The sequence below is a fragment of the Mobula birostris genome, chromosome 10 (genome assembly GCF_030028105.1).
Source record: "Mobula birostris isolate sMobBir1 chromosome 10, sMobBir1.hap1, whole genome shotgun sequence".
NCBI classification, from domain to species: Eukaryota; Metazoa; Chordata; class Chondrichthyes; order Myliobatiformes; family Myliobatidae; genus Mobula; species Mobula birostris.
Genome location: NC_092379.1, coordinates 19,251,162 through 19,265,431, shown reverse-complemented (window position 1 = coordinate 19,265,431; position 14,270 = coordinate 19,251,162). Strand labels below are relative to the sequence as shown.

The window sequence follows — 14,270 nt, the reverse complement described above, 5'->3', positions numbered from 1 at the left end:
AAAATTATATGTAATTCAAAAGGAGCATTCTGGATACTTTATAACTACAGCATTGTCCTGCTGTTACATTTGATTTTTAGCATATAAAAATGTCATGTAATATAGGGTCAGGCAGGCCTCTTCTTCCAAGAGTGTCTGGAATATAATGCCTGCTGCTTGTTTTGCTGAATGGACTTCTATCTCCACCAGCTTCAGTCTCTCTGGTGACCCTGTTCACAGTCACAACAAGGGCTTTACCTGTGATGGTCTGGTCTGTATCCAGGACTTTTTAAGCAACACACATCAAAGTTGCTGGTGAACGCAGCAGGCCAGGCAGCATCTCTAGGAAGAGGTACAGTCGACGTTTCAGGCCAAGACCCTTCCTCAGGACTAACTGAAGGAAGAGTTAGTAAGAGATTTGAAAATGGGAGGGGGAGGGGGAGATCCAAAATGATAGGAGAAGACAGGAGGGGGAGGGATGGAGCCAAGAGCTGGACAGGTGATTGGCAAAGGGGATATGAGAGGATCATGGGACAGGAGGTCCGGAGAGAAAGACAAGGTGGGAGGGGGAACCCAGAGGATGGGCAAGGGGTGTAGTCAGAGGGACAGAGGGAGAAAAAGGAGAGTGAGAGAAAGAAAGAATGTATGTATAAAAATAAGTAACGGATGGGGTACAAGGGGGAGGTGGAGCATTAGCAGAAGTTAGAGAAGTCAATGTTCATGCCATCAGATTGGAGGCTACCCAGCCGGAATGTAAGGTGTTGTTCCTCCAACCTGAGTGTGGCTTCATCTTTACAGTAGAGGAGGCCGTGGATAGACATGTCAGAATGGGAATGGGATGTGGAATTAAAATGTGTGGCCACTGGGAGATCCTGCTTTCTCTGGCGGACAGAATGTAAGTGTTCAGCAAAGCGGTCTCCCAGTCTGCGTCGGGTCTCACCAATATATAAAAGGCCACATCGGGAGCACCGGACACAGTATGTCACCCCAGCCGACTCACAGGTGAAGGACTCACCTGGAAGGACTGTCTGGGGCCCTGAATGGTGGTAAGGGAGGAAGTGTAAGGGCATGTGTAGCACTTGTTCCGCTTACAAGGATAAGTGCCAGGAGGGAGATCAGTGGGGAGGGATGGGGGGGAACGAATGGACAAGGGAGTCGTGTAGGGAGTGATCCCTGCGGAAAGCAGAGAGAGGGGGGAGAGGGAAAGATGTGCTTAGTGGTGGGATCCCGTTGGAGGTGGCGGAAGTTACGGAGAATAATATGTTGCACCCGGAGGCTGGTGGGGTGGTAGGTGAAGACAAGAGGAACCCTATCCCTAGTGGGGTGGCGGGAGGATGGAGCGAGGGCAGATGTGGGTGAAATGGGGGAGATGCGTTTGAGAGCAGAGTTGATGGTGGAGGAAGGGAAGCCCCTTTCTTTAAAAAAGGACATCTCCCTCATCCTGGAATGAAAAGCCTCATCCTGAGAGCAGATGCGGCGGAGACGGAGGAATTGCGAGAAGGGGATGGCATTTTTGCAAGAGACAGGGTGGCAGTCTAGGTAGTTGTGAGAGTCAGTAGGCTTATAGTAGACATCAGTGGGTAAGCTGTCTCCAGAGATAGAGACAGAAAGATCTAGAAAGGGGAGAGAGGTGTTGGAAATGGACCAGGTAAACTTGAGGGCAGGGTGAAAGTTGGAGGCAAAGTTAATAAAGTCAATGAGCTCAGCATGCATGCAGGAAGCAGCGCCAAGGCAGTCATTGATGTAGCGAAGGAAAAGTTGGGGACAGATACCAGAATAGGTTTGTAACATAGATTGTTCCACAAAGCCAACAAAAAGGCAGGCATAACTAGGACCTATACGGGTGCCCATAGCTACACCTTTAGTTTGGAGGAAGTGGGAGGAGCCCAAGGAGAAATTATTAAGAGTAAGGACTAATTCCGCTAGACGGAGCAAAGTGGTGGTAGAGGGGAACTGATTAGGTCTGGAATCCAAAAAGAAGCGGTCCTAGCTATGCCTGCCTTTCTGTTGGCTTTGTGGAACAATCTATGCTCCGTACCTATTCTGCCTTATTACTAATTCCTGTCCTTTCTGCTTTCCCTTCAATAGTCCGTGCAAAACTTCTGAATTTCCTTCTTTCCTTTTCCCAGCATCGATCTAGAAGCTGTTCACTTGGATGATTTTCTCCAGGCCCTTGTAGGTTTACCCAATATGTTACCACAAGCTGTGATCTTCTCAGTTCCAGAGGTGTCTCTCCCAACTCCACCTGCATTGCCAGCCACTGGTGTTGTCCTCATTGCCCCACTGATTAAGCTTAATGCTTGAATTTGAATTATATCCAGTTTATTGAGCACACAGTGTGATGCTGGTCCATATACCATACTTCCATAGTCCAATATTGATCTTATTAGTCCTATATATTGCTTTCAACGATTTCCTATCGGCTCCCTGCTCCGTTCCTGTTAAACACCTCATAATATTTAGCACTTTCTTACTTCTGGTTATTATTTCTTTAATATGTGTTGACCATATGAGATTTTTATCAAACCAATTTCTTAAAAATTTAAAGGTATCTGCAGTTTCTAATTCTAATCTATAATCAATTAAGTGGAGTGATAAGGCTGAAGATCAAGTTGTTGGTTTACATAGAACATAGAACACAGAACATAGAATAGTACTTCACAGTACAGGCCCTTCGGCCCACAATGTTGTACTGACCCTCAAACCCTGCCTCCCAAATAAGGCCCCACCTTAAATTCCTCCATATACCTGTCTAGTAGTCTCTTAAACTTCACTAGTGTATCTGCCTCCACCACAGACTCAGGCAGTGCATTCCACGCACCAACCACTGTCTGAGTGAAAAACCTTCCTCTAATATCCCCCTTGAACTTCCAACCCCTTACCTTAAAGCCATGTCCTCTTGTATTGAGCAGTGGTGCCCTGGGGAAGAGGCACTGGCTATCCACTCTATCTATTCCTCTCATTACCTTGTACACCTCTATCATGTCTCCTCTCATCCTCCTTCTCTCCAAAGAGTAAAGCCCTAGCTCCCTTAATCTCTGATCATAATGCATTCTCTCTAAACCAGCAACATCCTGGTAAATCTCCTCTGTACCCTTTCCAATGCTTCCACATCCCTCCTATAGTGAGGAGACCAGAAATGGACACAGTACTCCAAGTGTGGCCTAACCAGAGTTTTATAGAGCTGCATCATTACATCACGACTCTTAAACTCTATCCCTCGACTTATGAAAGCTAACACACCATAAGCTTTCTTAACTACCCTATCCACCTGTGAGGCAACTTTCAGGGATCTGTGGACATGTACCCCGAGATCCCTCTGCTCCTCCACACTACCAAGTATCCTGCCATTTACTCTGCCTTGGAGTTTGTCCTTCCAAAGTGTACCACCTCACACTTCTTCAGGTTGAACTCCATCTGCCACTTCTCAGCCCACTTCTGCATCCTATCAATGTCTTTCTGCAATCTTTGACAATCCTCTACACTACCTACAACACCACCAACCTTTGTGTCGTCTGCAAACTTGCCAACCCACCCTTCTACCCCCACATCCAGGTCGTTAATAAAAATCATGAAAAGTAGAGGTCCCAGAACAGATCCTTGTGGGACACCACAACTCACAATCCTCCAATCTGAATGTACTCCCCCCACCATGACCCTCTGCCTTCTGCAGGCAAGCCAATTCTGAATCCACCTGGCCAACCTTCCCTGGATCCCATGCCTTCTGACTTTCTGAATAAGCCTACTATGTAGAACCTTGTCAAATGCCTTACTAAAATCCATGTAGATTACATCCACTGCACTACCCTCATCTATATGCCTGGTCACCTCCTCAAAGAACTCTATCAGGCTTGTTAGACATGATCTGCCCTTCACAAAGCCATGCTGACTGTCCCTGATCAGACCATGATTCTCTAAATGCCCAGAGATCCTATCTCTAAGAATCTTTTCCAACAGCTTTCCCACCACAGACGTAAGGCTCACTGGTCTATAATTACCCGGACTATACCTACTACCTTTTTTGAACAAGGGGACATCATTCGCCTCCCTCCAATCCTCCGGTACCATTTTCGTGGACAACGAGGACATAAAGATCCTAGCCAGAGGCTCAGCAATCTCTTCCCTCACCTCGTGGAGCAGCCTGGGGAATATTCCGTCAGGCCCCGGGGACTTATCCGTCCTAATGTATTTTAACAACTCCAACACCTCCTCTCCCTTAATATCGACATGACACCTCCTCTCCCTTAATATCAACATGAAACAAACAAACAAAGGCAGTGTGTAGTGAGACTGCGAGCAAGCCGAGGCTGATGACAGGGCAAAACTGCAGTCAATGGGATGAGTTGCAATGTAAAAGGGAGTCAGAAAACAAAAAGGGTGTTGAATACAGGATTGAAAGTGTTATCTTTGAATTCACTCAGTATACAGAATAAAGTAGATTAACTTGTAACACAGCTACAGACTGGCATGTATGATATTGTAGGCATCACTGAATCGTAGCTGAAAGAAGATTATAGTTGGGAGCTTGATGTCCAAGGACACACGTTATATTGAAAAGACAAGCTGGTATGCTGAGAGAGTGGTGTTGCTGTGTTGATAAAAAATTAAACCAAATCATTAGAAAGAAGTGACATAGGATTGGAAGATGCAGTATTGTTCTGTGTATACCTAAGAAACTGCAATGGTTAAAGACCCTGATGGGAGTTATGTACAGACCTGCAAACAGCAGCAAAGACGTGGTCTACAAATTACAACAGGAGATCGAAAATGTGTGTCAAAAGTGCAATGATAAGATAGTCATCGGGAATTTCAATATACAGGTAGATTGAGACGGGTTGCACCCGAACTGAAGGGGAACCAACATCCTGGCTTTGCTGATGCTACTTGGGAGAGTTTAACCTAGTTTTGCACGAGGTGAGAACCAGAGCCCCTGGACAGCAGGGGAAAGGATCTGACCTTAAGTTAGATGTCAGTGAAGGTATTGAAAGGCAAAACTGAAATAACAGGCATGATGGGTCAGATAGTTTAAAGTGTGTATATTTTAATGCTGGGAGTATTATGGGTAAGGGTGATGAAATTAGAGCATGAATCAGTACATGGAACTACGATGTTGTAACTATCGCTGAAATTTGGTTGACAGAGGGGCAGGAATCGGTGATTAATGTACCAGGTTTTTGAAGTTTTAGAAAAGATAGAGGAGGAGGTAAAAGGGGGGGATGTTTGCATTACCAATCAGGGACAATGTCACAGCTGCACTCAGAGGAAACATAACGGAGGGGTCAGAAACTGAGTCCATTTGAGTGAAACTCAAGAACAGGCAGGGTGCAAACACACTGATGGGATTGAACTCGGGGACATAACCTCAGGATTCGGGGAGACAGATTTAGGACAGAGGTGAGGAGGAACTACTTTTCCCAGAGAGTGATGAATCTGGAATTCTCAGCCCAATGAAGCAGTGGAGGCTACCTCAGTAAATATACTTAAGAAAAGGTTGGATAGATTTTTGCATAGTAGGGGAATTAAGGGTTATGGAGAAAAGGTAGGTAGGTGGCGATGAGTCCATGGCCAGATTAGCCATGATCTTATTGAATGGCAGAGAAGGCTCGACGGGCCAGATGGCCCACTCCAGCCCCTATGTGTTATGTGCTACAGACCCCCTAATAGCCACCAGGACATTGAGGAACAGATATGTAATCTGATTAAGAAAATGTGTAAAAATAATGGGGTTGTTGTCGTGGGAAATTTAAAATTCCCGAATATAAACTGGGACCTTCTTAGTGTGAGGGGTTCAGACGGGGCTGAATTTGTTTAGTGCATCCAGGAAGGTTTCTTAAATCAATATGTGCACAGTCCAATGAAAGGAGGGGCCATACTGTACCTAGAGTTGGGTAATGATCCTGACCAAGTGATTGACCTTTCAGTGGATGAACAGTGACCACAATTCCTAATCTTTCAGGATCTTTCAGCCTACTGTGCTATTCCACGCCCTCACTTCAGGAAGTCAGATCACCTGACTGTACTTCTACTCCAGAGTATTGCCACAATAGGTCAACGGCAGATGCAATCTCAGTGGCTCTTCATGTGGCCTTAGACCACCTGTACAATACAAACACCTATTTCAGGATGCTGTTCATCGACTGTAGCTCAGCATTTAACACCATCATTCCCACAATCCTGACTGATAAGTTACAGAACCTGGGCCTCTGTACCTCTCTCTGCAATTGGATCCTTGACTTCCTAACTGGAAGACCACAATTGGTGATAACATCTCCTCTCACTGACGATCAAAACTGGTGCACCTCAGGGGTGTGTGCTTAGTCCATTGCTCTACTCTGTCTATATCCATGATTGTGTGGCTAGGCATAGCTAAAAATTCTATGGATAAATTTGCTGATGATACAACCATTATTGGCGGAATCTCAGGTGGTTACGAGAGGGCGTACAGGAGCGAGATATGCCAACTAGTGGAGTGGTGTCACAGCAACAACCTTTCACTCAGTGTCTGTAAGATGAAAGAGTTGATTGTGGACTTCAGGAAGGGTAAGATCAAGAAACACGTATCAATCCTCGTAAAGAGATCAGAAGTGGAGACAGTGAGCCATTTCAAGTTCCTTGGTGTCAAGATCTCTGAGCACCTAACCTGCTCCCAACATATGGATGCAGCTATAAAGAAGGCAAGACAGTGACTACACTTAATTAGGAGCTTGAAGAGATTTGGTATGTCAACAAAAACACTCGAAAACTTCTGTGGATGTACTGTGAAGAGCATTCTGACAGGCTGCATCATTGTCTGGTATGGGTGGGCGGTTGCTCCTGCACAGGACTGAAAGAAACTGCAGAAGGTTGTAAACTTAGTTGATTCTATCTTGGGTACTAGCCTACAAAGTACTCAGGACATTTTCAAGGAGTGGTGTCTTAGAAAGGCAGCGTCCATTATTAACGCCAACCAGCACCCAGCGTATGACCTTTTCTCACTGTTACCATCAGGTAGGAGATACAGCAGCCTGAAGGCTCACACTCAGCGATTCAGGAACAACTTCTTCCCCTCTGACATCTGATTCCTAAATGGACACTGAACCCGTAAACACTACCTCACTTACAAAATGTACATTATTTCTGTTTTTGCATGAGTTTTAATCTATTCAATATATGGATACCGTGATTTTTTTTTCTTCTTCTTTTATATTATGTATTGCATTCAACTGCTGCTGCTAAGTAAAGAATTTCATGACACATGCTGGTGATAACAAACCTGATTCTGATTCTGATTGTGATTCTGTTTGTAGACAAGGATAGGTATGGTCCTTGTGGAAAGGTTTTAAATTGAGGTCGGGCAATTTACAAGGGCATTTGGCAGGAACTAATAAGAGTTAATTGGGAACATATTTTCACTCTCAAGTCCACATTAGACACATGAAGGGTGTTTAAAGAGCAATTGCACAGAATACAGGAAAGATATGTTCCTGTCAGAAGGAAGAATGGGGATGGAAAGATACAAGAACCTTGGTTGTCCAGAGAGGTGATGAATTTAGTCATGAAGAAAAAGAAAAAGTATGTAAAGCTTCAGAAATCAGGATCAAAATGAAGCACTTGAGGAGTATAAAGAAACCAGAAAGGAATTAAAATAATTAAGGAAAGCTAGGAGGGGCCGTTAAATGTCTTTGGCAAGTAGGATTAAGGTGAATCCCAAGGCATTCTATACATACATTAAGAGTAAGAGGTTAACTCGGGAAAGGGTGGGACCACTCAAGAATAAAGAGGGGAACATTTGCTTGGAGCAGGGAATGTGAGTGAGGTACTTAATGAGAACTTCACCTCAGTATTTACCAAGGAAAAGGATGTGGAGGACCAGGAGATCAATGCTGAGTATATAAATACATTACGGTATTTGGAAGTAAAGGAAGCAGAAATGTTGGGCCTCCTAATGAGGATTAAGATGGATAAGGCCTCTGGGCCTGATGGGATTTACCCCAGGTTACTGAAGGAGGCAAGAGGTGAGATTACTTAGGTCTTGACCAGTATCTTTGCATCCTCTCCCACCACAGGTGAGGTCCCAGAGTACTGGAGAGTGGCCAATGTTGCACCTGTATTTAATGAGGGAAGAAGTGCAAATTCTGGGGACTATAGACCGGTGAGTCACACATCAGTTGTAGAGAAATTGCTGAAGGAAAATCATAGGGATAAAATATCTAAACACTTGGAAACCCATGGCCTAATTAGGGAGAGCCAGCATGGCTTTGTGTATGGCAGGTCGTGCCGTACCAACTTGATTGATTTTTTTAACAAGGTGACAAGACAGGCTGATGAGGGGAGGGCAGTGGTTGTTGTCTACATGGATCTTAGGAAGGCATTTGACAAAGTCCTTCATGGGAAGCTAATCCAGAAGATTAAGATGCATGGGATCCGCGGCAAATTGGGTGTTTCGATTCAGAACTAGCTTGCGCATAGAAGACAGGAGTAGTGGTTGAAAAGACATTTGAGCTGGAGGTCTGTTGTTACTGGAGTGCTGCAGGGATCTGTGCTGAGGCCTCTGCTGTTTGTAATGTATATAAATGATCTGGATGAAAATGCATATCGTTGGGTTAGTAAATTTGTGGATGATTCCAAGATTGGTGGAGTTGTGGATAATGTAGAAAACTGGCAAAGAATGCAGCATGATGTAGATCTGTTGCAGATATGGGCTGAGAAATGGCAGTTGAAGTTTAACCCAGATAAACGTGAGGTGTTGCACCTCGGGAGGGAAAATGCAAGCAGACAGTACAGGGCAAGTTCCTCAACAGTGTTGCTGAGCAGAGAGATCTTGGGATCCAAGTTCAGACTCCTTGAAACTGGCTACAGAGGTCAATAATGTGGCTAACAAGGTTTATGGAATGCTTGCTTTTATTAGACATGGCATTGCATTCAAAAGTGAGGATGCTGCCTGGAAACTCAACGTCAGGTCACATCTGGAGCATTGCGTACGGTTCTGGTTGCCCCACTATAGGAAGGATGTTGAGGCTTTGCAGAGGGTGCAAAAGAGGTTTACCAGGATGCTGCCTGGTTTAGAGGGCATGTGCTATCACGAGAGGTTGTTCAAATGGGTTGTATTCCCTGGAACGTTGGTGGCTGAGAGGAGATCTGATGGAGGTTTACAAGATTATGGGAGGCATAGACAGAGTGGATGGAGAGTATCTGTTTCCCAGGGTTGAAATATCTATTACCAGCTCTCCTAATTTCATTCTTAAACTCCTTCCTGGAAACTTTGCAATTCTCTAGAACTCTATTATAAACGAGTTTTTGAGCTTTCCTTCTTAACTAGGTTTTCCACATCCTTTGGTTCTTTTACGCTACCATCCTTTCCCTGCCTCAATGGAGCATACCAATGCAGAGCACCATGAAAATTTTCTCTGATCATTTGTCAAATTTCTGCCATGAATTTCCCTGAGAACGTCTGCTCCCAGTTTATGCTCCAAGTTCCTACCTGATAGCATCATATTTTCCCCTACCCCAGTTAAATCTTTCCCCAAATTGTCTGCTCCTATCCCTCTCCAGCGCTATGGTAAAGGAGATAGAGTTGTGATCACTACCTCCAAAATACCCTCCCACCAAGAGATCTGACACATGACCAGGTTCATTTCCAAATTCCAGATCAAGTACAGCCTCTCCTCCAGTTGGCTGATCTACATATTGCAGCACATTCAATCAAGGGATCCCCGTGTGCCTGCGATGTTTGGAAATGGAGTCTCCATCTCACTCACTCGGCAATCCGAGGCTACTGCACTGCAACTGCTCATTTCAGGAAAAAAACCTCTAAATGCACCGGGGATGCCAGATGGGAAATGGGGGCACAGAGCCGGTTAGGTGGGTGGAGGGACAGCAGTGGATGATACATTGGGAAAATGGCAGGATATGTGACCCTGGAGGGGGTATACAAGAGGGGAGAGGAAGGCAGGGTTAAGGCCTAGGAATGGGGACCAGGGGATGGGCTAGTGGTCAATGAAAGAGAAGAGGGAAGTGAGAAGGGGGATTATTGTTACAGAGCAAGAAGGTGAAATGGGGAGGGGGAGTGTGGTGGACTCGGGATCTTGCTCCGTCATATTTTGTAAATCAGGTGCTGTGGAAATCATTGCCTGTAGCTTTTCTTTCAATCTTCCCCTGGAGTTTATGTCACAATTTGAAATTATGTGAATTAAAACAAAGAAAAGGAGAAAATTGAGTGACTGGAGTTGATAAAACTGAGGGTAGCCATTCAGCCCACCTGCCTCCAAGTACAACAAGTGGGTAATGCATCCCAGGACAAATATCGGAGAGATTTCCAGCCTCTAATATATGAGTGTAGCCCCACACATTCAGCTAATTTTCTTATGTTCTCCCTTCAATGTCTCAGCAGAAAGGCAGCACCTCTGTCCCTCTGTACTACAGTGAACAGCCAAGTCAGCCTGTATTTTTGATCTCAGGTCAGTGAAAAGGGACAACAGCATCAGTGACCTGGAACAGAACTCACTGTGGGAACAAAAGCTTTTGGTCTTCGCAGTGTTCATCTGAGGAAACTTCGTGCATCCTGCAGCATCCCCCATCAGAGAGTGTGGAGGTGTTGGTACTAGTACAGGTGACTCAGAACTGGACATCAACCATGTACATGTTCTAATGTGATGTCAGTAAGAGAGAGCATTTTGAGAAAAAAAATGCCAATGCAGGAAAATATAACAGATACTGGAGTAAAACACACAAGGAGAGAAAACATTAAACAAGTGCTAGATTAATGCAAACCAAGAATAGAATAGAATGAAGTCCCCATGCCCATAACCTGGAGTGCATGTGTCAGCAGGAGAGATCAATACAATTATTGACAGAGTCATTCCCAAAGCCATATCTGAGGGAATTCTATCACATGCAGTTTTATACAAACAGAAACTACTTGTCAATGGAATTCCATGGAGACAATTAAATACAATATTGTAATATAACTACATAAAATAAAAAAAAGTAAAAAAAGTCATGAAATATTATTACACTAAATTAATTTCATTGCAATTCAATTAAAAATCAATCCCAATCCTTTGGATCGATCTGAAAACAATACTGTGATGATCCGTCATGATACAACATAACCGTGGTTGACTTCTGGTTATTCATTCATGGGATGTGAGCAGAACAACATTTCTTTCCCATCCCAACTGCTTTCGAACTGGGTGGATTACTGGGTGATTTCACAGTGCAGTTAAAGGTCAGTTACATTACTGAGGGCTTGGAGACATATACAGGCCAGACCAGGTAAAGTCAGCAGATTCCCTTCCCTGAAACACGTCAGTCATGAGTTTGGACACTAATCCATTTCTCAAAGCCACAGTGACATGTTTAATGAACTGACTTTAAACATCCCAGCTGCTGTGATGTGATCTGAACTTGTATATCTACATCACACACTCAGCTTCTTGATTATATTCTCAGTAACTCTCACTCGCATGGTACCATATCTGTTGCTCAGCAACCAGACGCACTCTCATGTTTCAGCCATCTGCAAAGCCGGATGTGCAACAACTGAAGACCTTACCTTACCACTGGCCTCTGCTCCCCTCTGGGAATGTCGGCTCCCAACCCTGGCCTGCCTCTCCTTCTTTCCCTCTGTGAGTACGTGCTGCCAGTCCTCCAGTATATTTTACACTCTTCACTGCTCACAGTAACAGCTTTGTTTTCTGCTTCCTGTTTGTGCCTCTGCTTCTCTCTCTCTCTCAGCTAATGGCTCTGACAGTCTGTTTGTACAAAGTGCAGGCAGCTTGTCAGAGCCAGCTACTGACTCCATGCACAATGGGGTGGGAGAGAGAAATGAGGCAGCAATTTGGGGGTTTGAAAAGTCTGAAATGAGCTTACAGAAGGTGGAAGGAGAGAGAGAAAGGTCAGGTAGAGAGAAAGAAGCAAGGAAGGGCATGCAGGGAGAGATCACAGAGTAAAAGGAGAGAGACCCTCCAAGACCAGTGTACTAGACCAATGTACAAATCCAAGCCATGTTCCTCACTGTGCTTTTTGGCACTGGGAATCTCCCCCACTATGTGAATGTGTGTGTCTCCAAAACCGTATCCAATTATATTTTCACACAACACTGAATAAGGGGGCATTTCCCTGGAGATGGACCGAGAATTGTTCCCTTGAATTTTATCCTGGGTCTTTGTCCAATGACTGCTGATACCTGGATGAAGGAGTCCTCTCATTGATGGGAATCGATCCCATATTCCCGAGTATTAGATAACAAGTGACACTAAAATAGATGGTATTGTAGGGAGTGGACATATTGTACATTCCTGTGACCTTGCACAGGGAGCAGGAATTCAGTTCTCCGGACCTTTCAGACATTTTCTGGGACAGACAGGATATGTATGCATAATTTTGCACCTCTATTTAAGAAGGGCTGCAAATAAAGTTAAAACGCAGGGAACTATAGACTGGTAAACCAATGTCTTTGGAAGGAAGTTAATACAATAGGGCAAATATTGGTGGGAAGTTAGATTGGGAAGATTTTAAAAACTACCAGAGTTTCTTCAGATACATAAAGTGTAGAGGAGAGGTGAGGGTGGATATCAGACCACTGGAAAACAATGCTGAAGAGGTTTGGGGACAATTGGGGACAAGGAAATGGTCGATAAACAGTATAAGGATTCTTTCCAACTGTGATAAGACTGCTGAACGGATCCTGACCCGGATCTGGGCTGAACCCTCCAAATATCCGGACCTGCTTCTCGGTTTTTTTGCACTACCTTACTTCCCATTTTTCTATTTTCTATTTATGATTTATAATTTAAATTTGTAATATTTACTAATTTAACTATTTTTAACATTTTTAATATTTAATATTTGTAATCCAGGGAATGTGAAGCACAGAATCAAATATCACTGTGATGATTGTACGTTCTAGTACCAATTGTTCGGCAACAATAAAGTATAAAGAATATATAATACTTAGATTATTATAATACTTATTATAATAATAATAAAATACAATAAATATTATTATTTCTTGGCTAGATTATGTATTGCATTGAACTGCTGCTGCTAAATTAAGAAATTTCATGTCACATGCTGGTGATAATAAACCTGATTCTGATTCTGATTCTGAAAAGAGAATTTAGAGAGCTAGGTAGAAAGCTGAGAAGCAGGACCTCCCAGGTAGTATTTTCTGGATTGCTGCCTGTGCCACACGTCAGTGAGGGTAGAAACAGGATGATCTGGCAGATAAATGCGTGGCTGATAATTGAACTGAATTGACTTTATTTCTTATATCCTTCACATACATGAGGAATAAAAATCTTTGTGTTACATCTCTGTCTAAATGTGAAATGTTCAATCACAGTAATTTATAATAATTTATAATAAATAGAACAGTCAATGAAACATAGAAATACACTCAGATCAGCATGAGTTAATCAGTCTGATGGCCTGGTGGAAGAAGCTGTCCCAGAGCCTGTTGGTCCTGGCTTTTATGCTGCGGTACAGTTTCCTGGATGGTAGCAGCTGGAATTGATTCTGGTTGGGATGACTCAGGTCCCAATGCTCCTACAGGCCCTTTTCACACACCTGGCTTTGTAAATGTCCTGAATCATGGGAAGTTCACAACTGCAGATGCGCTGAGCTGTCTGCAGATTCCTGCGATTAACGAAGGTACAGTTCCCATACCAGGCAGTGATGCAGCCAGTCAGGATGCTCTCAATTGTGCCCCTGTAGAAGGTTCTGAGGATTTGGGGGCCCATACCAAACTTCCTCAATCGTCTGAGGTGAAAGAGGCCCTGCAATGCCTTTTTCACCACAGAGCTGGTCTGTACAGACCACGTGAGGTCCTCGGTGATGTGGGTGCTGAGGAACTTAAAGCTGTTTACCCTCTCAATCCCAGATCCATTGATGTCAATAGTGGTTAGCCTGCCTCCATTCCTGCTGTAATCCACAGCCAGCAGGCGGCAGGGCTTCAGGTTCTTGGACCACTGGGATCTCTTCTGGCGTAGGTATGACCTGCTCAAAAGTGACGGCTTGCACCTGAGCCCGAGGGTGACTCATATTCTCGCAGGCAGGTTTGTTACAGCTGTTAGGGAGGGTGGGGACCAGAGTGAAGGGATTCAGGATAGGACAGATGGTAAAAAAGTGAAGATTGCGTGCAGTCAGACTGTTAGGAAAGGCAGGAAGGTGATGGGATGTAGTTGCACCAAACAGGCTGAGTATCAAATCTTTAGGGATGCAGAATCAGAAAGGATAGTAAATACGGTACTCAAAATGCACGTAGTATAAGAAACAATGTAGATGATCTTGTCGTAATATTACAGATGGCT

At 44.1% G+C, this 14,270-nt stretch overlaps 1 long non-coding RNA gene across 1 annotated transcript in view; it reads right to left on the bottom strand.

Moving 5' to 3' along the window:
* Nucleotides 1-14,270, bottom strand: part of LOC140203884 (uncharacterized) — a 117,652-nt gene that overhangs the window by 85,706 nt on the left and 17,676 nt on the right. The window lies entirely within an intron of this gene.